The sequence below is a fragment of the Rhinoderma darwinii genome, chromosome 4 (assembly GCF_050947455.1).
Source record: "Rhinoderma darwinii isolate aRhiDar2 chromosome 4, aRhiDar2.hap1, whole genome shotgun sequence".
Classification (NCBI taxonomy): Eukaryota; Metazoa; Chordata; class Amphibia; order Anura; family Rhinodermatidae; genus Rhinoderma; species Rhinoderma darwinii.
Window position 1 is genome coordinate 18960333 of NC_134690.1, and position 25809 is coordinate 18986141.

Here is a 25809-nt window from a genome sequence, read left to right on the forward strand (position 1 = left end):
CCCTTCCCTGTCGCTTTCTCTTGTAGGCCACAAGCTGTTTAAGGCCTGCTGGGTACTTGGGGATGCAGAGGACGCCGGCATCTTGGTGAAGATGACGTCACTGCGCGGGGCCACAGACAACAGCAGAAGATCTATCCACTCCTCGTGGGAACGGGTTAGGGTGAGTTTTCGTTTTTTTTAAACAAAGGATGAAGCAAGCCAGCAGAGCCTTGGTGTGAAACTTTATTTTGAGCACAAGTGGAGCATGCTACGACATAAATTTAATGTCCCCAGCGAGAGAAGGCCACTAGTTAATGATGACATACTAGATCTAGTGTTCTCCGAATAACAGGATGTCCAGTGAACTTGGAGAAATGACCCAATGGAGGATTTATTTTCTTTGACTAAGAGCGATAAAAGTTTTTCCTCGAGAAGTATAGAAAGTATATGTGTCCGTGTGGTCCTACCCTCCACTTTTCCCCAGATTTGTCCACTTTTCCTCCAGCTAGGTACATTTATGTTTTTGTCAATAATGGAGGAAGAAATTAAATCGTGAAAAAAACAGAGCCCATCGTGCTTGACGAGAATGTAAATGATGTGCCATTTGCAGATACATTTTTGTGAAGTACTAGTCCTTCTCAATGAATTATAATATCATCAAAAAGTTAATTTATTTCGGTAATTCAATTCAAAAAGTGAAACTCATATATTATATAGATTCATTACACACAGAGTGATCTATTTCCAGCATTTTTTTTTTCTTTTAATGTTGATGATTATGGTAACAGTTAATGAAAACCCAAAATTGAGTCTCTCAGAAAATTTGAATATTGGGTAAAAGTTGCAGATTGTGGCCTCCTGGTCTCACACTCTAATCAACGAATCAGCACAAAACACCTGAAAAGGTTTCCTGAGCCTTTACAAGGACGGGTCTGCTGCTCCGTGTCCACAGTCCTGTTTTCAGATGAAAGTAAATTTTGCATTTCATTGGCAGATCAAGATCCCAGAGTCTGGAGGAAGAGTGGAGAGGCATCAATCCAAGTTGCTTCCGGTCCAGTGTGAAGTTTCCACAGTCAGTGATGGTTTGGGGGCCGTGTCATCTGCTGGTGTTGGTCCATTGTGTTATATCAAGCCCAGAGTCAGCGCAGCGTCTAGCAGGACATTTCCCAGCACTTCATGCTTCCCTCTACTGACAAGCTTGATGGAGATGCTGATTTCATTTTCCAGCAGGACTTGGCACCTGCCCACACTGCCAGAAGTGTAGGCACTAAACTGAATAAGGAAAGTGGCTGGGACTGCAAGGGAATGGAGGAGAAAGGGTTAAAAATAATATTAAAAAAATGCCATGTGCCCGGATTGGTTACAGACAGTTAAGAGGGGAGTGGTTTGGTTAATAAAAAGAAGGTGCCCCAGGGGAAGGCGGAAGAGCGAAATCCAGGGTCGGGCGAGAGTGTTTGGCGTGCCGCCTAGAAATTTTTAAGATTTTTACTTACCTTGATGCTTTTATTTCTTGTTACTTCTGTGAGTATGGATTAAACTTGGCGTGGAGCAATCTTTTTTCAGAGGATGTTGCACTATGTGTCTTCCTTTTTCCATCTATTAGAGACATAAGATCCTTTTCCTACCAGGAGTTCTTTGAATGTGGAGAGAGACAATAAGGAGCTTGGTGGAACTACAAGGATAAGAATTTCCATCCACACCCTCATTGGATTGTGGATTGTCCACTGCATTTTTCTGGGAGAGAGTCCATACTGAATGATATTGGACTGTTACCAGCACTGTCTGAGCGGTAAACTTAACTGTACTTTTTATATGTCATTTAGGGTATTTGTTGGATCATACCCAATTTAGTTTTGCCTGCTCCGGTCTGAGAGAGATTTTGTGGGTATTTGAGCCAAGAGAAACCATCATTATATTAATAAAAAGAAGGGTTCATGGGCAGGTCGTCCTCTTACCTTGTGCTGCAGCGAGAGGAAGGTAAGAGGGCGGTGAGATAGACTTGAGACTCCATTTTTCTTCACCTTCTTCACCTGTAATGGCTGACGAACTTCTGCGGCTCATAGCTCAGCGGGTAGCTTCTCAAGGGACGGCCTGGCTGGAGACACTGCTGGCAGGACAAGAAATGGGTGTGAGAGATCCGGCCCCGGAGCAGCTGCAGCCAGTTACATGAGTTAGGCCACAGCGTGTTTCACGCCCCCCCCTCCCGCCTCAGCCCCAGTCACCCTGCCCATCGCAATGTCCGTCCTCCTGCTCCGGCTCCTTGTCCAAACGCTGCCGCGGGGGACACTCTCCCGGCCTGGGCTTCCGCTCAGCCAGGCCCAGAGGCGTCCTTCTTCCGATGTCTCGGCGGGGGATGTGATCCCACCCTCCCCCCGCCCTGTCTGTCCTCCTTCTATACCGCCGCATGGTGCACAGAGGTGGGCGGTGCAGGCCGCTTCAGAGGGGACGACCACCCGTGATCCCACAGCTATGGAGCGTGCGGAGGTAGGTGCAGTTCCCCCTCCGTGCCCAGAGCGGGAGCAGACAGGGGCTGTAGCGGCTCCTGATCTGGAGGCGATGGTCGCTTACCATGCGGCCTGCGTCAGGTTGTTGGAGCTGGCAGGGACATGGGCAGCAGCTCCTTCCTCTTCAAGGCCCAGCTCCGGAGTAGCTGGGGAGCAGAAAAATAGACTTGCTAGGTCCCGCACCACACCGCTGGGTCCTAAAGCCCAGGTGAGAGGTGAGCAGGCGCGGAGGCTGGTTGTAGGCCAGGAGCAAGGAGATATGCATGGAGGTGCTCTCCCACGGTCCCTCGGAGCTGAGCGGTCACCTGCTATTCCCCCCTGCTCCCTTCCCCAGGGTGTCGGTCTGTGCGTACATCTGTCACGGAATGTTGGCTCCAGGGAGAATGCTGGTAATGGTTGCATGTCCTCTGCTCTGTCCCTTTTTTCTTCCACAGGTCCAGCGCAGGCTCCGGCGTAGAGGGAGGAAACGTTGTGGTAAGAAACATTGCCGCCATGGCAGACGCCCTCATCCTCATCATCCAGTGTTTTACCCTCCTCTTCTTCATCGTCATCATCTTCTTCACGATCCCCGCGGGAGTCCTCCAAGAATGTTGATAGGAGGCAGAGACACAGTCGGCGGCCAGTGACACAACATCCATTTGCTGATCAGGTTGAGCCGTCTCGGACGGATTCCACGGCCTGTATTCCAGGTTCAAGCCAAGCTCCGGTTCCAGCACCGATGTTAGCTGAGGGGATGGCCCCTGTGGACGCGACGACCTCTGCTCCGGGTGAGTCGACATGCGCTACCACATGGCTCAACAAAAGTGTTTTATCCAGTAATGATTTAATTTCTGTATTGATAGCCGTGGTGGGTGGTTTGAATGCGAATAAGGGAGCGGCTGCTGCCTCTGTTCCGCCAGGGGTGGATAATCCCCCGTAGGTGAACGAAGCAGAGTTGTCTAATTTAAAATTTAGGGACTCTCTGTTTTGTGGTGTGGCTCCCTTCGGGACTCACTTGTCATCGGATACCAAGGAGAAAATATGGAAAAATGATTTTGTGGATATTTGGTCCTTGGTGTCTGTCGAACACGTGACGGTCGATAAGGAGCGCACATTTGAAAAAGGTTCAGATAAGAAAGTGAAGGTGGCGAAAACGTTTAATAATTGACTTCAGGGTTATGCTACCCTGGCGCTTCCCAGAGAAGTCTGTATTTTAACACAATATTTAGCGCGCACAGGCTGCACGGTGGTGCAGCCTGGTGGCGCTATGACGAAGAATTTCGTCGTAGGTTGGCTGTGACGCCCGATATCAATTGGGCGTCAAAGGCAACGGACGTATGGCTACAACTGATTTTAGCTCAGACAGGGAAGCCTACAAGGCCCTTTCCGCAAGCGGCCGCTACCTCGGGAGTCGCTCCTGGAGCTGCGGCCGCACGGGCAACTGGAGCCTGTTGGCTGTATAACGAGGGTCATTGCAGGTTCCTTGCTACCTGCAAGTTTAGACATGAATGCTCCGTATGCGAAGGGCACTCACTCGGTGGTTAGATGCTTCCGGAGAGGCAAGCAGCCCTTCAAGGCACCTCCTTCCGGCTCAGCGGAGAACGCCGGTGAGGGTCCACAAGATGGAGCCGTGGCTAGAGCAGTACCACAGGAGGCAGGGTTAATCACTAAGGGTTTTAGTTATGGTTTTCCTAGACCTTTTGAATACTCATCCACATTGTTGTTGTCTGACAATTTAAAGTCGATCAGGGAGAATGTGGATGTGGCGCGACGAAAGATACAAAAACCACAGTATCACTGCGCTTGATTGGCCAGCAAACTTGCCCGACCTAAACCCCATAGAGAATCTATAAGGTATTGTCAAGAGGAAGATGAGACACCAGAACCAACAATGCAGATGAACTGAAGGCTGCTATCAAAGCAACCTGGGCTTCCATAACGCCTCAGCAGTGCCACAGGCTGATCACCTTCATGCCACGCCGCATTGATGCCGTAATTCATGCAGAGTCGAAGCCCCAGGCAAGTATTGAGGGCATATACTTTACATACTTTTCAGTAGGACAACATTTCGGTTTTAAAAATAATTTTTGAAATTGGGCTTATATAATATTCACATTTTCTGAGAGACTAAATTTTGGGTTTTCAGTAACTGTTCCCATAATCATCAACATTAAAAGAAAAAATTGCTGGAAATAGATCACTCTGTGTGTGATGAATCTATAGAATATATGAGAGACACTTTTTGAATTGAATTACTGAAATAAATGAACTTTTTTATGATATTCTAATTCATTGAGAAGGACTAGTATATCATATATAACTGGGAGTTCAGCTGTACATTGCATGTTCTAGCTGGATTTTCATAAAATTTTCTTAGCGTCAGAAGGGGGATGTAGCTCAGTGGTAGAGCGCATGCTTTGCATGTATGAGGCCCCGGGTTCAATCCCCGGGATCTCCATTCCATGTTTTGGCATTTTTATACTGATAATATGAAATGTTAAATACTTTTGTGTCAAAAAAGACAAAAGTATAATAGGTATGATACCTTTATTGGCCAACCATAAAAGTTCTATATGCAAGCTTTCAGAGCACAGAGGCCCCTTCTTCAGGCATGAACGTTTTGATTAAAATTTACCACTAACATAAAGTAAAATGGGTCACGAGAAAACAATTTTAGAATCGCTTGGATAAGTAAAAGCATTCCAGAGTTATAACCACAATAAGTGAGATTTGAATAATATGGCTCTGTCAGGAAGGTTAAATCTGCGGTACAGCAACACACCAGTTGCTGTACCGCAATGCCGCAATTTATTTTCTTTGACTAATTTAAGGACCTATCGGCTCATAGTTGGAACGGGGTAGGGTCAGTTTTTGTTTTTTTAATTGGCGCAAATGGGGGGGGGGCAAAGAGGACCTAACATCTACATTGGCGGCACAAAGGGAGCCTAACAACTATATAGGGACACAAAGGAGGCCAACAACTATATCAGGATACAAAGAGGGCCTAACTACTCTAGGTGCAACACAAAGGGGTCTAACTACTATACGAAGGGCACAAAGAGGGCCTAACTAATGTATGGAGGCACAAAGTGGGTTCTAACTATTATATAGAGGCATAAAGTGGGGCCTAACTACTATACGGGGGCACAATGGGAACCTAACTAACATTGGAACACAAAGGGGGACCTAACTACTATATGGGGGGCACAAAGTGGACCTAACTACTATATGGGGGTACTAAGGGGACCTTATTCCTATATGGGGGCACAAATTAGCCCCAACTACTATATGGCGGGCACCAAGGGGACCTATTTACTGAATGACCACCTCCTACTTTTGACGTCGGCAGCACGTAGACCATAAAGGAAGTGATGTAGCATGTGCTGGCTTGGTGGGTGTATAAGGTGTGCGATAGGCTGTCTGAATACATATCACTCGTTGTTGCCATGGTTAAAAGGGGCGATTTATCAGAGTTGCAAAAATGAATAATTACTGGCTTTCGGGCCAAGGTTGGCAGTATTTCTAAAACAGCGCACTTTGTGAACTGTTTGCGTGGTGAAAGTGTATCATGAGTGGACAAATGGCACCATTGGGAATAACCGTTGTAGAAACGTCGGCTACGAAGGTGCGCGAGAACCGAATGAAACGCTACAGTGAAGCAGCTCAATGTGAAAATGAACCAGAGGGCTACCAAACGTGTGTCTAAAAAAACAGTTCTGCGAACCCGACTGCGTATGGTGCTCCGGAGCAGACGGATGGTCACTGCTCCTATGTAATAAAGGTGCATCGGAAAAAAAGACTTCAGTTTGCACGTCAGTATCGGAATTGGACCACCGATGATTGGTAGAGGGTTGTCTTCTCCAATGAGTCACGTTTTCTGCTTCAAGGAACGGATGGACATTGGCGTGTCAGGTGCAAAACATCAGAGAACAAACATCCGGCAACCATTGCTGGAAGAACACAAGCCGGTGGCGGCAGCGTTATGGTCTGGGGGAAGTTTTTAATGGCATTCTCTGGGGTCACTCATCCATGTGGAGGGCTCTGAACCGATTTGGGTATGAATCCATCGTTGCAGATCACATCCCCCCATACATGCTGATGGTCTTCCCTGGGGCAAATGGAATCTTCAATAAAGACAATGCGACATGTCACACGGCTAGAAATGTCCGACAGCGGTTGGAAGAGCACGACCGAGACTTCCAAGTACTTCCCTGGCCCCTAATTCACCAGACCTGAACCTAATTGAGCATCTCTGGGACCTTGATCTTCTTGTTCGTGTCTATGGATTCTCCCCCACGCTCCCTCCAGTTAATGTGGGATGTTCTGCAGTCAGCACGGCTCCAGATACCGGAGACCACCACCATATTGATCACTCCCCGCCCATCTAGCTGCTGTCCATGCTGCACATGGCGGTTACTCTGGATATTAGCTGCTGCCTATAATAATGGGACTCCACTGTGTATGACTGAAGAAATTCAGTTTCAGCTGTGAATTCCCTACTATAGCTGGATGGTATAGGATGATTTGGTTTACCACAAGAAAGGGGATGTAGCTCAGTGGTAGAGCGCATGCTTCGCATGTATGAGGCCCCGGGTTCAATCCCCGGCATCTCCATGTTTTAAAAGGGGTAAATGCAGATGTTTTGCAATTTGAAATAATTTATCATCTCAGCTCATGTACATACTGTGGAATAGTTCTGATTGAAAATCTGAAATATTTCAATTTCTGCTGCAGATTTTCATAGAGGATTTCACAACTTTTAATGAGATTGGTGAAATCAGCAGTAAAATCCACAACAAATTCTGCTGCAAAATTTGCATGTGTAACATGTGGACTTTATTGTGGACACGCTGTGGTTTTTTTGACAGATTTTTCTGTTATGTGCGCAGGCAGTCCAAACCTTTCCCCAGACTTGTTCTATACTAGAATTTGGAAGAAATTTGATAGCTGTTGTAAATTAAAGAGGCTCTGTCACTAGTTTAGTAATGCCCTATCTTGTAGCTAATCTGATAGTCGCTGTCCCACTGATAATACTAGTGAAAATTGTATCCCAAAAAGTTTATTATTTTAAAAGTTATGAGCTTTTTTCTAAATATGTAAATTAGGTTATACTAGCCAAGTGGGAGGTAACAGCAGTGATTCTCCCGAGGTGGAGCCTCCTCACAGCCTCTATTCAAAGAATTACTAATTTGCCATTAGGTAAAAAAAAATATACCCTGATTTCCGGCTACCTGAATAAAGTTGGTACTAAAATATTACTTTTATTAGATACTTATAAACTCACAATAATAACCACACAATTAAAAGTAGCCACAGTAACTAGTTGGTATGGCACGTTGCTAAATGGATTTAGTCGAAAGGAACCTGGTGTACGAGTGTTAGGATCAGCGGTTGTGAAACACTATACTAACACTGACTCTATATATATCGAATTCTATCTATCAGCTAAGCGTTGAGATACAAACAAAAGAGAAAGCCTCCACGACATTTTTCGCTACAAAAAAAGCCTCTTCAGGAGTTTAAATGGGGCTAATAGCGGCGTGCTCCATGCCAACCCCTTACATAACTACGTAGTGACGTATTGGTGGGCGTAAACTCATAAGGAGCCAATGGACATGGCAGTGTGGGGACAAGGGCATAAGAAAAAAGACATACAGGTCATCTGTCCAATCAGAGAGTATCTGAGTTTAGCCAATCAATGAAGAGAACCGTGCGCCTGCGTGTTGATGCAGAACATTGCGTCTAGAGTATAAGTACCGAAATGCTGTTACTGCGCATGTCAAGATACTTAGAAATCTCAAAGTATCAAAAAGGACTCTACATCTAGCTAGTCAATACGGAGAATGGTGCGCATGTCAGTGGACTTAGGAATAGAAAGTGCAACAGAGTTGCAATCGACATTGGTAATGTGCATGTCGAAGTACTTAGAAATATTGTATAGCCACCAAACCTAGATTGTGTTTCATGTTAGTATATTAGGGTATGTTCACACGAGGGCGTCCGTAACGGCTGAAATTACGGGGATGTTTCAGCCTGAAAACATCCCCGTAATTTCAGCCATAACGGCATGTGCAGGCGCTTGAACGCCGCGTCTATTACGGACGCAATTGGCGCTGCTATTCATTGGAGTCAATGAATAACGGCTCCAATTACGACCAAAGAAGTGACAGGTCACTTCTTTGACGCGGGCGTTTATTTACGCGCCGTCATTTGACAGCGGCGCATAAATTACGCCTCGTGTGAACAGACAAACGTCTGCCCATTGCTTTCAATGGGCAGATGTTTGTCAGCGCTATTGAGGCGCTATTTTCGGACGTAATTCAGGGCAAAAACGCCCGAATTACGTCCGTAATTAGTGCGTGTGAACATACCCTAAGGACTCTACATCGATACTCATTATCATTGTAGTAGGTGTAATAGAGATCTCCTGGATCCTGGTGACAGTGTCCTTGGTGACCCTCAAATAAGAGGGTAAGGCTGTGACAAAGGGTGAGAGTACTTCATCCAAGTACATACTAAGCCCCTGTGTAAGGTTATCACTGCCCGAGACAATGGGTCTGCCAGGTACAGGGCGAGAAGCTTTATGGACTTTAGGCAATGCGTAGAAAGTTGCTAAAGTAGGATTAGGGTTGAACATCCGTTAAAACTCATCTTGAGAGATAAGTTCTTGTAATGTAGCCTCAGTAAATAGGGGCTGCAACTCAAAGAGAAATTGGTCTGTAGGATTACTGTCTAGGATAGTATAGGTAGAAGTATCATCCAAGAGTCTAAGGGCCATATGGATGTAATCGTCCCAGCCCATGATCACAATGTTGCCCCCTGTAACGTCCGTGGTCGCTGACCACTAACTCCTTCCATCCAGTCGACGCCCTTCTCTTTAGAAATGTCTGCACATACGGCCGTCCTGTTCCACAGTGACCACCAGGGTGCGCTTGCGAGCTCAGTCCAGACTTAAAGAGGCTGTCACCAGATTTTGCAACCCCTATCTGTTATTGCAGCAGATAGGCGCTGCAATGTAGATTACAGTAACGTTTTTATTTTTAAAAAACGAGCATTTTTGGCCAAGTTATGACCATTTTTGTATTTATGCAAATGAGGCTTGCAAAAGTACAACTGGGCGTGTTGAAAAGTAAAAGTACAACTGGGCGTGTATTATGTGCGTACATCGGGGCGTTTTTACTTCTTTTACTAGCTGGGCGTTCTGACGAGAAGTATCATCCACTTCTCTTCAGAACGCCCAGCTTCTGGCAGTGCAGACACAGCCGTGTTCTCGAGAGATCACGCTGTGACGTCACTCACAGGTCCTGCATCGTGTCGGACGAGCGAGGACACATCGGCACCAGAGGCTACAGATGATTCTGCAGCAGCATCGGCGTTTGCAGGTAAGTCGATGTAGCTACTTACCTGCAAACACTGATGCTGCTGCAGAATCAACTGTAGCCTCTGGTGCCGATGTGTCCTCGCTCGTCTGACACGATGCAGGACCTGGGGAAGTGACGTCACAGCGTGATCTGCCAGAAGCTGGGCGTTCCGAGGAGAAGTGGATGATACTTCTCGTCAGAACGCCCAGCTAGTAAAAGAAGTAAAAACGCCCCGATGTACGCACATAATACACGCCCAGTTGTACTTTTACTGTAAACACGCCCAGTTGTACTTTTGCAAGCCTCATTTGCATAAATACAAAAATGGTCATAACTTGGCCAAAAATGCTCGTTTTTTAAAAATAAAAACGTTACTGTAATCTACATTGCAGCGCCTATCTGCTGCAATAGCAGATAGGGGTTGCAAAATCTGGTGACAGAGCCTCTTTAAGAAACCTAAGCGCACGCAGGTGGGAGATTAAGCTGATTGCTCCCAGAGTACCCTGGGCTATAAGAAGGTCCCAGTCCCTTCCTCCCATGCCTGAGCACTGTTTGTCATATCCTAGTTTGTCTATGCAAATGGTCTCCTAGCGTCTTCCAGTTCTCAATGTTTCCTGTACCTGTATCCCGTGCTATCCTGGTCAAGTGCCGTGCTGTGCTGCATACCACACCTGTCCTGCTACACCACGTCTGGCTTCTGCCTGTTGCCTAGTCCCAGCCGAGCCTGCCTTGATACTGTCCGAGCTGCCACAGGTACCTATACGAACTGTAGACTGTTTCCTGCGCCCTGCTGGCCAGCTGCCATACCGCCAAGGCGGTACGGTCCAGTGGGTCCACGAACCCAATGGGACAGTACTCTCAGGCCATGGACCCCGCTGGTCGATCCAAGATCAAGATGACGTCACAAGACATGTGGGCGGATATGCTGGACCTCCGGTCTTAACAGGACCAACTCCCCCAGGCCTTGAACAATCTCGCACGTCAGCAGGAGGCACAAGCTGCCGTTCCTCCTACTACACCTCCTGGCAGTGTTGATCCTCAGACTACACCTCCTGGCAGTGTTGATCCCCGTTTTTCTTTGCCACTTCCTGACCGCTATGATGGAGACACAGGTACCTGTCGTGGATTTTTGAACCAGTGCCAGATCCACTTCAGCGTGTATGCAAGGGCATTTTCGTCTGATGGCGGAGGGGGTCGCTTTCATCAACTCTCTCCTCACTGGCAAGGCTCTTGCATGGGCGAATCCTATCTGGGAGAGGCAGGGACCAGAGACCCGTGACTTCCAGGGCTTCCTCCGGACTTTTCGCATGGTGTTTGAGGAGCCTGGACGGGTCTCATCTGCAACGGCTTCCTTGCTAAACATACGACAAGGAGAGACCTCCGTGGGCGAGTACGCCATCCACTTCTGCACCCCGGCGGGAGAACTGTTGTGGAACAATGGGGCCCTGGTGGCTACATTCTGGCAGGGACTGTCGCCTAAGATTAAGGATGAGCTTGCCGCCCGAGATCTACCGTCTACCCTGGATGACATCATTCTTCTGTCCGCCCGGATTGATATGAGGATCCGAGAACGCCTCCAAGAAGCTCGTCGGGAGGGAGGCCTTCCTAGTCCGGTCCCACCCTTGCAGCAACCTCTGCTGTCCTCAGGGGCCGATCCTCCTAAGGAGTCTGTGAGGATGGACCAGTGTAAGCTATCTACCCAGGAGAAACAACGCAGACGCACTTCGGGACTCTGTCTATATTGCGGCCTCGGAGGCCATCTTGTGCATCTGTGTCCCGAAAAGTCCCAAAGCCTAGGGTTGCTAGGAGAGACAACCTTGGCTAAAAAATGACTTCCGTCTAAATTGTCCATACCCGTGACCATAGTGTCCGGCGAGACAACGCATCGGGTCTCTGCGTATCTGGACTCTGGATCCGCTGCTAATTTCATTTTTAGAGACCTGGTGGATCTTCTTCAATTAGCCACTACCCCTCTGGAGAGGCCGTTGACGGTTGCATCAGTAAATGGACTACCTCTGCCAGACCCAGTTATAGCTGTGACCAAGCCGCTGAGGCTCCAAGAGGGAGCTCTCCACTCCGAGCTGTTATCGTTCTTTGTCTTGTCCAAGGCCGTTAACCCCGTGCTGCTGGGCCTGCCTTGGCTCCGATTACATGCACCAGTCCTGGACTGGAACTCTGGAGAGGTTCTCCAGTGGCAGTGGGGCCCCAAGTGTCGCAAACCGTTGCCTGGGACAGATTCGTTTGGCTCAGCCTTCTCTGCATCAGTCATCGGCAGAATTGCCTGGTCATTATGCTGCATTTTCGGACGTCTTCAGCAAGAGGGAGTAGGAGATGCTGCCCCCCACACTGGGCGTATGACTGCCTTATCGAGCTGATACCTGGTGTATCCCTTCCCCGTGGTAGGGTACATCCTCTCTCCTTACCAGAGACTCTGTCCATGTCCGCCTATGTTAAAGAGAACTTGGAGCGGGGCTTCATACAGAAATCGTCCTCCCCGGCAGGAGCCGAGTTCTTTTACGTCAAGAAAAAGGATGGTTTTCTGTGTCCCTGTATCGACTACCGGGGTCTCAACCAGATCACGGTGAAAAATAAGTATCCGTTGCCATTGATCTCAGAACTATTTGATCGTATACGTGGTGCCAAGATTTTTCCAAACTAGACCTGCGTGGGGCTTACAACCTAATCCGGATTCGCTGGGGTGATGAATGGAAGACTGCATTTAACACCCATGATGGACACTATGAATATCTAGTAATGCCCTTCAGCCTGTGTAATGCTTCCGCGGTCTTACAGGAGTTTGTTAATTACATCTTCCGTGACCTCCTCTATGTTTGTGTAGTAGTCTATCTTGATGACATCTTGATTTTTTCTCCAGATCCTTTGACTCATCAGAGACATGTCCGTCAGGTTTTGCTGCGATTAAGGGAGAATCGTCTGTACGCTAAGTTGGGGAAGTGCGTGTTTGAGAGAGATGCTCTACCCTAACTCAGCTACATCGTCTCGAATCGAGGTCTTGAGATGGATCCTGAAAAGGTAAAGTCCGTCCTGGAATGGCCACGCCCTCAGGGCTTGAGGGCCATACAGAACTTTCTTGGATACGCCAATTTTTACAGACAGTTCATCCCAAAACTTCTCACAGACATCTCCTATCTCTAACCTCACCAAGAAGGGCATGAACGCCAAGGTGTGGACTCCTAAGGCAGAGTCCGCATTCAATAGCCTGAAGAGTGCCTTCACGTCAGTCTCTATCCTCCATCATCCAGATGTTTCTCTACAGTTCTCATTGGAGGTAGACGCCTCCTCTGTCGGTGCTGGTGCACTCCTGTTTCAGAGAGGTTCCAAGGGCAAGTCAATGGTATATGGATATTTCTCTAAGCTCTTCTCTTCCGCAGAACGCAACTACTCGATTGGGGATTGGGAATTACTGGCCATCAAATTGGCTCTGGAGGAGTGGAGACATCTACTAGAGGGCGCAGATCATCCCATCCTAATTTTTACGGACCACAAGAATCTCACCTATCTACAGATGGCCCAATGGCTGAATCCTCGTCAGGCCAGGTGGTTGCTGTTCTTTACCAGGTTCCAGTTTGAGCTCCATTATCGCCCGGCAGAGAAAAATGTGAGGGCCGATGCATTGTCCAGGTCTTTCGAGACAGAAGATACCATGGAAATTCCACAGAACATTATTGATCCATATCGCACTGTGTCTGTCAACCCCCTGCAAGTTGGGGACATTCCTCCAGGGAGGACTTTTGTGCGCCTGGCTGACAGAGGGAGAATCCTCCACTGGGGACACTCCTCTAGACTGGCAGGTCATGCAGGGACCCGTAAGACCCGAGATCTGATTGTCCGTCATTTCTGGTGGCCCACGCTGCCCAATGACATTATGGACTTTGTTTCTTCAAGCTCAGTGTGTGCAGCTAACAAGGTCGCTCACTCCAGACCTGCTGGCCTGCTCCAGCCATTGCCTGTGCTCAATTCTCCCTGGCAGCATATAGCTACATATAGCTATGGACTTTATCACTGACATGTCTCTCTCTGTTGGATACAGTACTGTCTGGGTGGTGGTGGATCGATTTTCGAAGATGGCCCACTTCATTCCTCTGACCGGTCTTCCTTCTGCTCAACTGGCCAAGCTTTTCATCCAACACATCTTCCACCTGCACGGCTTGCCGCAACATATTGTGTCTGATGGGGGGTTCAGTTCACCTCGAGGTTCTGGAGTGCCCTCTGTGGACTCCAAGGTGTAAAGTTGGACTTTTCACTGCCTACCATCCTCAGTCCAATGGTCAGGTCGAGAGGATCAATCAGATCTTGGAGAACTACCTATGCCACTTCATCTCCAAGCAGCATGATGACTGAGTGCAGTTGCTCCCGTGGGCTGAATTCTCATACAATAATCACACCAGCGAGTCCACAAGGAATACACTGTTCTTTATTGTCTATGGTCAACACCCACGAATTCCTCTCCCAGTGCTTGATACGTCCGAGGTACCAGCAACTGGACTTTCTGCAGATCTGTCAGCAGTCTCAATCCTCTATCCTCCTGGCGGTCGACCGTATGAAACGGAAGGCGGACACAAGGAGAAGAGAACCTCCTCAGTTTCTCCCTGGCACGAAGGTCTGGCTGTCCTCCAGGAATATTCGACTGAGGGTGCCATCATACAAATTTACTCCCAGGTTCCTCTGACCCATGGAGATCCTACAGCAGATCAACTCTGTTGCCTACAAGCTTTGGCTGCCTCCTACCCTCAAGATCCACAACTCCTTCCATGTCTCCCTCCGGAAGCCGATGGTTCTGAACTGCTTTACCAAGACTCCTAGCCGTGCGGTTGCCTCCAGCGGTCCTTCAGACACCTTTGAGGTTAAGGAGATCCTGGACATTAAAAAAGTAAGAGGAAGAACCTTTTATTTAGTAGATTGGAGGGGGTTTGGTCCAGAAGAGACTTCCTGGGAGCCAGAAGAGAATCTCAATGCTCCTACCCTCATTAAGAGTTTTCTGTCTCATTCTGGTCCCAAGAGGAGGGGGTGTAAGAGGGGGATACTCTAACATCTGTGGGTGTAACAGAGATCTCCTCGATCCTGGTGACAGTGTCCTTGGTGTCCCTCAAATCAGAGGGTAAGGCTGTGACAAAGGGTGAGAGTACTTCATCCAAGTACATACTTATCCCCTGTGTGAGGTTATCACTGCCCGAGACAATGGGTCTGCCAGGTACTGGGCGAGAAGCTTTATGGATTTTAGGCAATGCGTAGAAAGTTGCTAAAGTAAGATTAGGGTTGAACCTCCGTTAAAACTCATCTTGAGGGATAAGTTCTTGTAATGTAGCCTCAATAAATAGGGGGTGCAACTCAAAGAGAAATTGGTCTGTAGGATTACTGTCTAGGATAGTATAGGTAGAAGTATTATCCAAGTGTAAAGGATCTGCCAGGCACAGATTTTTGCGGAGCTCACTACAGCGAGAGAATCCTTGCGTTCTTTGATAGACCAGTCACACGCTCGGTTCAGGGATCGGATGCGCAAGCACTCCTACAAACATGCGGATAAATGCGGTAGGTCTCTGGCACGGATGCTGCATCCCCGCACACAAGCGTCATATATCCCTAAAATTTCATCTCCCTCGGGCGGTGAGGTTCATGACCCGGTTGGTATTACTGACTGCTTTAAACACTATTACTCGGCGCTATACAATATTAAAGGCCAATTTCATGATATGCAGGCAGAGGCGTGCTATTGGAGAGTCACCCTTGGGCAAGAGCCCGGGGCCCGATGGGTTTAATAACAAATTTTAAAAGGCATTTAAAGATCAATTGGCTCCTTTTCTGACGAAAGTTTTTAATTCGGTGTCCTCCTCATGTCCCTTTGCGCCTCAATCCCTCGAGGCTCATATAACTCTGCTACCAAAACCAGGCAAGGATCCAACGGTGTGCGCAAACTTCAGGCCCATATCGCTAATTAATGTAGATGTGAAGCTTTTCGCAAAGTTGCTTGCCTCTCGTTTATCGCCATTACTGCCTGGCTTGATCGTGGATGATCAGGTGGGGTTTGTATGTGGTCGGGAAGCGCGGGATAACACTAATAAAACCCTCCTTTTGACGTCATACTGCCAAACCCGTAAGATACCGATGTGCTTACTCTCGATAGATGCCAAAAAGGCTTTTGATAGAGTGCACAAGGTGTTCCTCCGCAGTGTCCTGATGCAGGTTGGCCTTGGCACCACCACGGTGGATAGGATAATGGCCTTGTACCAAAGGCCTACTGCTCGAGTTCGTGTCAACTGACTATTATCTGATCCTTTGTCTATTGCTAATGGCACGAGACAGGGGAGCCCACTTTCGCCTCTTTTGTATGTTCTGGTCATGGAACACCTGGCCGTGGCACTGCGGAACAACTCTAATATTAATGGTATACGCGTTGGCTCACAGCATCATAAATTGGCGTTATACGCAGATGACCTCCTGGTATACATCACAACTCCCATGATTTCTTTACCATCTTTGACGGAGGAGTTTGAGTGCTTTGGTCATTTATGTAACTTTAAAGTCAATTACTCTAAATCGGAGGCCTTGAATATCTCTTTGGATCACCCTCTAGCTGCCCATCTCGCTCAGGTTTTTCCGTTCAGGTGGCAACCTACATCTTTAAAATACCTAGGGGTACATGTCCCCACGCAACAGTCGGATTTGTATGCTCTGAATTATACGCCCATTCTACAGCGTACCATGAAGGACTTGGCGGAATACGGCGGGAACCGCATGTCGTGGTTTTGGCGTATCAATGCGGTTAAAATGGATATCTTGCCCAAATTTCTATATATCTTTCAGACCGTCCCTATTGCCGTACCATCCAGTATTTTCCAGGTTTTACATAGGGCCATAAACAAGTTTGTGTGGGGCTCCTCTAAGCCTCGTATCCGGTTTGCTGTCCTTAGCCGGTCAAAAGTAGATGGGGGCGCGGGTCTCCCAGACTTTAAACGATACCATCAAGCAGCGATAATTATGAGAGTAGTGGATTGGTTCCGTTCGGAAACAGGTAAGCAATGGGTGCGCATTGAAAAGGCTATGTCTCCTCTTGCATTATCCTCTCTGCCGTGGCTGTCAGTCCTTCAGAGACAAACTCTCTCTCTACCTTTCCTCACACGTCACGTCAGTTTCTCATGGTATGGAAACGGATCCTGGGTACTGCGGGCCTTGTTCATCGCCCGGGTCCCTTGACTCCTCTATTTGATAATCCTTCTTTCCCTCCGGCGGAGGGTGTTGATACATTCCTCTGTTGGGAGAGAGGAAATGGTGGATGTTTGTCTGAGACCCTTACTCCAGACGGTGCCATGTTGCCAATGACTGATGTATCTGCTGCCTGCCCGGGGAGGCGGTCAACTTGGTGGTGCTATTTGCAGTTGCGGTCCTATCTCTCTTCCATGGGTGACTGTCTGGTATTACTACAGGATAAGACTCCTCTGGAACTCTACTTGTCCTTGCCCACAGCCCCTTCTCATGTGTTGTCCCACCTACATGGGATCCTTCTGCCAAAATTTTATTTTTCTCAATTATCCTTCACTGCCGCATGGGACGAGGAAATGGGGGTTAGACACTCTGAAGAGGAGTGGGGCACCGCTTTCTTTTTAGCCCATAAGTTACCGATGTCTTGTTTTGCCCAGGAAAAGAATTACAAAATACTTACCAGGTGGTACCGTTGTCCGACCTTGTTACATAGGCTATACCCTGAGGTGTCTGCTGATTGTTGGTGGTGTGGGGGAGCTCCTGGAACTATGTTGCATATTTGGTGGGACTGTCCCATGCTACGTCCCTTTTGGGGAAAGATTTTTGATCTAGGCAACAAGCTTTTCCATACTGAGATTCCGACCTCGGCTTCCATAGGCTTGCTTTCTATGGTTCCTGGATCACTCCCACACCTCAAAGAGGGGATCTTTCGACATTTCTTGACCGCAGCGAGAACGGTGATACCTCGTCACTGGAAGTCGCATACTGTACCGTCCCTGGCGGAATGGGTAACGGAGGTGAACGGGATTATGAGGATGGAGGAGTTGCTGTCCGCTGATAGGGGCAAATCAGGGCTCTTCGTCCAAACTTGGATGGTGTGGTCTGGATTCCGGGATGGTGCTGATCTACCTCTCTGGCTGGATGGAATGTTCTGAACAAATCATATTACCTACCTGAGGCGCTTTGTCTGTATGTGTTTTCCCTTTGTTGTCTGGTGTTATGTGTTGTGTGTCCATATATTCAAAAGTGCTCTTATATGTGTCACTTCTCACTTTACTGGGGGGGCGGTCTCCCTGACTATTGCACTGATTTGATGCGAACATGGTACAGTTATTGCCGTTATATCTCTCTTATCACTCAATTCTGATAGGTGGGAGGCTACCTTCTACTGTTGTTCTTATACATGTATATATATATATATGCATACTGTTGTTATACTATGATATTGAATTGAAATGTATTGCACTGCGTGCAAATTTCTATTTTTTTTGCACAAACCGTGAAATGTTTATGTATTGTTATACTTTCAAAATAAAAATCTTTGATAAAGAAAAAAAAAAAAAAAAGAAGTTTGCTCCCCGGTTTATAGGGCCGTACAAGGTCATTGAAGTCCTCAATCCTGTCTCCTTCTGACTGGAGTTGCCCCCATCTTTTCGAGTACACGACGTGTTCCATGCCTCCCTCCTTAAACGCTGCTCCCCGTCCTTGGCTCCCTCGAGGAAACCTCCGGTCCCTGTTCTCACCCCTGAGGGGGCAGAATTCGAGGTGGCCAAGATTGTGGACAGCAGGATGGTCCAAGGCTCCCTCCAGTACCTGGTCCATTGGAGAGGATACGGGCCTGAGGAGAGGACTTGGGTACCCGCTCGGGATGTTTACGCTCGGATATTGGTCAGGAGGTTTCACCTTCGTTTCCCCAGTAAACTAGGTCCACTTAGAAAGGGTCCGGTGGCCCCTCATAAAAGGGGGGGGGGTACTGTAAAGGATCTGCCAGGCACAGCTTCGGGGTTAACGCCCATAGATAATCAGTCTGCACCTGCTTCTATGTCTGTGAGACTGACTCCATCTTCCACCACTCAGGGTGGCAGGCTTAGGAGTGGGAGAACCTATCACAGCCTGGCCAGACGGAGCTAGCTCCCGCCCTTTGTCTATTTATACCTGCCTTTCCTGTTCCTCCTTTGCTTGTGATTCTTCTCGTTTGGTTTCCTGGCCCTGCTGCAGCTTCTTGTACCATTGTCCTTGCTTCTTATTGACCCTGGCTTGCTGACTACTCTCCTGCTCTGCGTTTGGTACCTCGTACACTCCTGGTTTGACTCGGCTTGTTTACTTCTCTTGTTGCTCACGGTATGGGCAACTGCCATTTCTCCCCCTAGCTCTGTGTACCCTTGTCTGTTTGTCTGTGGTGCACTTATTGAGCGTAGGGACCGTCGCCCAGTTGTACCCCGTCGCCTAGGGCGGGTCGTTGCAAGTAGGCAGGGACTGAGTGGTGGGTAGATTAGAGCTCACTTGTCTGTCTCCCCACCCCCGTCACTACACCAAGAGTCTACGGGCCATATGGACGTAATCGTCCCGGTCCATGATCACAATGTTGCCACCTGTAACGTCCGTGGTCTCTGACCACGAACTCCTTCCATCCAGTCGATGCCCTTCTCTTCAGAGATGTCTGAACATACGGCCATCCTGTTCTACAGTGACCACCAGGGTGCGCTCGCGAGCTCAGTCCAGACTTAAGAAGCCAAAGCGCACGTAGGTGGGAGATTAAGCTGATAGCACCCTGGGCTATAAGAAGGTCCCAGCCCCTTCTCCCCATGCCTGAGCGTTATTTGTCATATCCTAGTTTGTCTATGCAAATGGTCTCCTAGTGTCTTCCAGTTCCCAGTGTTTCCTGTACCTGTATCCTGTATCCCGTGCTGTCGTGGTCAAGTGCCGTGCTGAGCTGTAGTCGTGCTGTGCTGCATACCACGCCTGTCCTGCTACACCACACCTGGCGTCTGCCTGTTGCCTAGTCCCAGCCGAGCCAGCCTCACTACTTTCCGAGCAGCCACAGGTACCCTATACGAACTATAGACTGTTTCCTGCACCCTGTTGGCCAGCTGCCATACCGCCAAGACGGTACGCTACAGTGAGTCCACGAACCCAACGTAACACCCCCCTTGTCAGATGGCTTTAGGATTATGCCTTCGTTTTTGAAAAGTTCATCTAAGGCTACTTGCTAGATTTTACTTAGATTGCCAAAAACGTTCGTTTTAGAGTATTTGAGTTTCCGTAGATCTGCACCGACCAGCTTGCCAAAAATTTCAATATGTCCATATTGTGAAAAAGGAGGTGTCATACGTGACAGTACGACCAGTAGCTGTAACTGTTACAAATTCATTTTCGTTTAGTAAGTCTTCAAGATCTCGAAGGGCTCTTGATTCATCGCTATTAGTAGTTCCGCCATTAGGTAGATTTCACTTAAAGTGTTTATGCAGGGAAAGCTTCCTTGTAAATAGATGAATATCCTTTGTTCAGATGAACTCATCTAGGCAGGAGTAGGGGTGTAGGATAAGCCTTTCTGTAAAAGTTCCTTCTGAAAAGAGCTCAGCCGGACAGAGGAAAGATGACAAATCTGCCTTTCATCTTCTTTGATACTACGATTCTACATATAAGGTACCACTATTTGCCCTGACTCCATTGTATATTGGGTGGTCCTAAAAAAGGGAAAGAATTGCTGGGTCCGGTTGGAATATTCACAGTACCAGTCAAGCCTAGTGTATTCATCCCATTTGGGCCTACATTTGTCCCGAATGTAGAGGGAATTGTTGGTATATTGGTCATAAACCATGTAGGTAAGAAGAGACAGGTAGAGGGAGCCAAGAAGGAAGCTATAGACGAACTTCGCTGGGCAGGAACCCCAGGGCATGTGGACTTTATTGTTTTAGATGGTATGTTCTCTTAGATGGATTATATCTCCTGTTTTTAGTTTTACGTTTAGTCCCCGATCTATTGTCCTCAAAAGGTGGTCTAGAATCGTCAGTGCCTGAAATGTCAGACTCGGAGAGTGAATCAAATTTTTCGATTAGGGATGGGAAAGGTACGTGTACGATAGGTGTAAGCTTGCCCTGTGTCAAAGTCTCTACGATCTCGTATATATTTACGGTGTTTCCTGTCCTTCATCTCTCTCCATATTTTTTTGTAGTTTGGTTACGCAATTACTAAACTCAGGTGTTGAATTAAAAGTTTGAATATCCTCAATTTCCAAAATTGAGGGTGATTAACCCTATTGATAATACTAGAACAAAAGAAAGACCCTAGCAGCCGGCAGGCATTGAAATTATTCAACGAATTACTAATTTGCCATTAGGCAAAATAAAACATACCCTTTCCGGCTACCTGAATAAAGTTGGTACTAAAATATTACTTTTATTAGATACTTATAAACTCACAATAAGAACCACACAATTAAAAGTAGCCAACGCTAGCTGACAGTAACTAGTTAGTATGGCACGTTGTCAAATGCACTTGGTCGAAAGGAACCCGGTGTACGAGTGTTAGGGCCAGCTGTTGCGGAGCGCTATACTAAAACTGACTCTATATACATTGAATTCTATCTATCAGCTAAGCGTTGAGATTAAAATGAAAGAAAAAGCCTCCCCCCGATATGTTTCGCTACCAACGTAGCGTCTTCAGGGGTTTAAATGGGGCTAAAAAAAAGGAGAAAAAAAGGTTCAACCTGCAGAGGCGACAAGCCTTCTTTACTGTAAGAGCTGTGAATCTATGGAATAGTCACCGCAGGAGCCGTCACAGCAGGGACAGGAGATGGCTGCAAAAAAGGCAAAGATAATTTCCTAGAACAAAAAAATATTAGCTCCTATGTGTAGAAATTTTTCCCTTCCCTTTTCCCGTCCCTTGGTTGAACTTGATGGACATGTGTCTTTTTTCAGCCGTACAAACTATGTAACTATGTAATAGCGGTGTACTCCAAACCAACCCCTTATATAATCTCGGAATGACGTATTGGTGGGCGTAAACTCATACAGAGCCAATGGAAATGGTAGTGTGGGGACAAGCCCTTGAGGTTTGACTTTAACAACTTGACTTTATTTTGCGTCTCAATACGATTAAGGGGATCTAACTATTATATAGGGGCACAAAAGTGGCCCAACTACTACATGGGGGCACAAAAAGGGCCTAACTACTATATGTGGGTACAATGGGGACCTAACTAACATTGGGACACAATGGGGGACATGACTATGGGGGCATAAAGGGGCCCTAACTACTATATGGGGGCACAATAGGAGAGCAGGAAATTTCTCCTATTGTGCAGAAAATGTCTCCTTGCAGTCCTGAAGTGCAGACCATTGTTGTTCAGTGTCCTCCTGATGGTGGACTCAAGAACATTAACATTAGCTAAGGTGAGAAAAGCCTTTAGTTGCTTAGGTTACCTTGGGCTTCTTTGTGACCTTGTGGACTATTATACACCCTGCTCTTGGCGTGGTCTTTGTTGGTCGACCACTCCTGGGGAGGGTAATAATGGTCTTGAATTTCCTCCATTTGTACACAATCTGTCTGACTGTGGTTGGTGGAGTACAAGCTCCTTAGAGATGTTTTGTAACTTTTTCCAGCCTGATGAGCATCAACAACTTTTCTTTAGAGGTCCTCAGAAATCTTCTTTGTTTGTGCCACGATACACTTGACTTGATAGATCCCTGTTCCTTAAACCGAATAGGTCGCCCAATCATACCTGATTATCGGAAAACACCTGACTCTAATTTCACCTTATCTGCTAATCCTAAAGGTTCACATACTTTTGCCACTCACAGATATTGGATCCATTTTCCTCAATAAATTACTGACCAAGTCTAATATATTTGACTCATTTGTTTGATTTGGTTTTCTTTATCTACTTTAGGACTTATGTGAAAATCTGATATCATTTTAGGTTAAATGTATGCAGAAATCTAGAAAATTTTGAAGGGTTCACAAACTTTCAAGCCCCATTGTAGCTGTCCCATGTGACCAGTGCAGCCTGTGATTGGAAATTCATAGCGATATGAGTCCACGGAGAGTCCAGTACAGGCAAAGGATGAGCTTTAGTGTGAAACTTTTTGTTGAGCATGCTGCAATGTAAAAGTGAATGTCCCGGGACAGAGAAGGCCACCAGTTAATGATGAGATACTAGATCTGGAGTTTTCCGAATAACAGGATGTCCAGTAAACTTGGAGAAATGACCTCAACGGAGGATTTACTTTCTTTGACTAGGAGGAACAAAAGTTTTTCCTTGAGAAGCATAGAAAGCAACATACGGGTATCTGCTTGTTTGTCCATGTGGCCCTACCCTCCAACTTTCCCCAGATTTGTCCACTTTTTCTCCAGCTAAGTAACGTTGGCGTTTTTGTCAGCAGGTCAATAATGGAGGAAGAAATTAAATAGTGAAAAAGACAGTGCCCATAGTGCTTGACGAGAATTTAGACGATTTGGAGACCATCCAAACAACATGTTAGAAAGGGGATGTAGCTCAGTGGTAGAGCGCATGCTTTGCATGTATGAGGCCCCGGGTTCAATCCCCGGCATCTCCATGTTTTGGAATTTTTCACAAATAAACTATGATTGTTTCAATCAATATTTACCACTAACAAATAGAAAACAGCGGCACATTTTTCAAATCTCACTTTTAGTGGTTTTTACTTTGGAATGTGAGATTTGAAAAATGGGTCTCTGTGGCGAGGTTTTGCCGGTAGCCTAAACCTTTCCCCCAGACTGGTCCTACGCTACAAACTGGAAAAAATTCAATAGCTCTTGTAAATGGAAGTAGTTGTCCGACCCAAGTTTTGTGTTACGTCCTCATATGATCAAAACCATTTGAAATAATTTATCATCTCAGAATATTAGATTTATGCTAATGAGTTTCTGAATGGACAACTGGGCGTGTTTTACTATATGCCCAAGTAGACATTGTGGAGAGAAGTGTATGACGCTGACCAATCAGCGTCATACACTTCTCTCCATTCATTTACACAGCACATAGTGATATTACTAGAACACGATGTGCAGCCTCATACACACACACTAATGTTACTCAAGTGTCCTGACAGTTAATAGACATCACTACCAGCCAGGACGTGGTGTCTATTCAGAATCCTGACACTTCGGTAATGTTTGTGTGATATTTACAGCAAGGCAAGCGTAATCTCGAGAGATTACGCTGTAAACTGTCATTTAAAACGAGATTACGCTTGCCTTGCTGTAAATCTCACCCAAACGTTACCAAAGTGTCGGGATTGTGAATAGACATCACATCCTGGCTGGTAGTGATGTCTATTCACTGTCAGGACACTTGAGTAACGTTAATGTGTGAGTATGTGGTTGCACATAGCGATATAGCTAGATCACTATGTGTTGTGTAAATGAATGGGGAGAAGTGCATGACGCTGATTGGTCACTGATTGGTGAGCGTCATACACTCCTCTCCACAATGCCCACTTGGTCAAAAAGTAAAACACGCCCAGTTGTCCATTCAGAAACTCATTAGCATAAAGCTAAAATAGGTCATAACTCTTTCTAAATAAAAAACACTTCTGTAATCTACATTACAGCGCCGATCACATCATGTACAAGATAGGCCACTTATAATGTGGTGACAGAGACTCTTTAAGAGAATTGAGACAGGTTCTTTTATCTTAGACTTTCTAATTAAATCATCTATTAAAAAATGGGCTACAATGGCCAAAATTTACAGTTTGCTAAAAAGGCCAAGGGAGGATCTTCAGGTGGAGGGGGGTTTGAGAAAATGGAAAGCAATCTGTCCAGATTTGTCAGAAGAAGATTAGATGGCAGCTCTGAAATCCCTTGTTACGTTCATGTCAGCTATTTATATTTTACTCCAAAACGACCCTATACATGGGGTATCAAAGCCGATTCAAATGGCTCCGTTATAGGATCTCATCGGCGTGTTTAATGCATCTTCCCAGTAAATGTGGGATGTTCTGCAGTCAGCACGGCGCCAGATACCGGAGACCACCGACCACCTTATAGATCACTCCCCGCCCGTCTAGCGCTGTCCGTGCTGCACACGGCGGTCACTCTGGATATTCGCTGCTGCTCATAATAACGGGACTCCACTGTGTATGACTGGAAGGAATTCATCTTCAGCTGTGAATTCCCTACTATAGCTGGATGGTATAGGATGATTTTTCTCCCCAATTGGGGATGTAGCTCAGTGGTAGAGCGCATGCACATGACCGTAAAAAATCTCTGTAATTGGGGACCGCAGTACGGTCCGCAATTACGGACCCGCCCGGTTCTATTGGCCCCCGGACACCTTTCCGTATCACTATGGAAGGGTGTCCGTGCCGTGGAACTGTGCCGTGAATTATGGAGCATGTCCTACTTTTCGTTTTTTCGGGCCATGAACCCTTGCACAACTGAGACAAACGGAAACCATCCGTCACAATTTAAATCAATGCAAATGGAAACCGATGGTTTCGTTTTATTTCAGTCAGGGTCCTGTTCTGACGGGAAGCTCTGACGGAACATCAGAACGGGACCGTGACGCAGTTGTGAACAAAGCCTTATGTGGCTCTGTCAGGAAAGTGAAAACTGTCTGTAACTACTATATAGAGGCACAAAGGGGACATAACTACTCTATGGGGGGCATAAATTGGACCTAACTACTATATATGGGGGCGCAAAGGAGGCCTAACTACTCTATGGGGGCATAAACGGGGACCTAACTAAAATGGGGACACAATCAATGGTTTAGTCCACTGAGTGTCTGTACAACCAAATCCATTTTTTACTCCCCCCATGTATTGGAAATGCGACCATCCAATTAGTGCTAATCCCTGCACAGAGCTAAGGAAATTTGATGCAATAGGGGTGTGATATTTATTTTAACAGCCATCAAAATGTAAGAAGTGGCCAATAACTAAACAGAAGGGGATGTAGCTCAGTGGTAGAGCGCATGCTTTGCATGTATGAGGCCCCGGGTTCAATCCCCGGCATCTCCA

General features: G+C 46.8%; 4 non-coding genes across 4 annotated transcripts; all 4 read left to right on the plus strand.

Moving 5' to 3' along the window:
• The first annotated feature begins 4848 nt into the window (after window positions 1–4848).
• TRNAA-UGC (transfer RNA alanine (anticodon UGC)) lies at window positions 4849–4920 on the plus strand. The gene has a single exon. It is a non-coding gene; the product is annotated as a tRNA-Ala (tRNA).
• Window positions 4921–7004: 2084 nt separating this feature from the next.
• TRNAA-CGC (transfer RNA alanine (anticodon CGC)) lies at window positions 7005–7076 on the plus strand. Its single transcript has one exon. It is a non-coding gene; the product is annotated as a tRNA-Ala (tRNA).
• A 16231-nt stretch (window positions 7077–23307) lies between these two features.
• On the plus strand, window positions 23308–23379 carry TRNAA-UGC (transfer RNA alanine (anticodon UGC)). The gene has a single exon. It is a non-coding gene; the product is annotated as a tRNA-Ala (tRNA).
• A 2358-nt stretch (window positions 23380–25737) lies between these two features.
• TRNAA-UGC (transfer RNA alanine (anticodon UGC)) lies at window positions 25738–25809 on the plus strand. The gene has a single exon. It is a non-coding gene; the product is annotated as a tRNA-Ala (tRNA).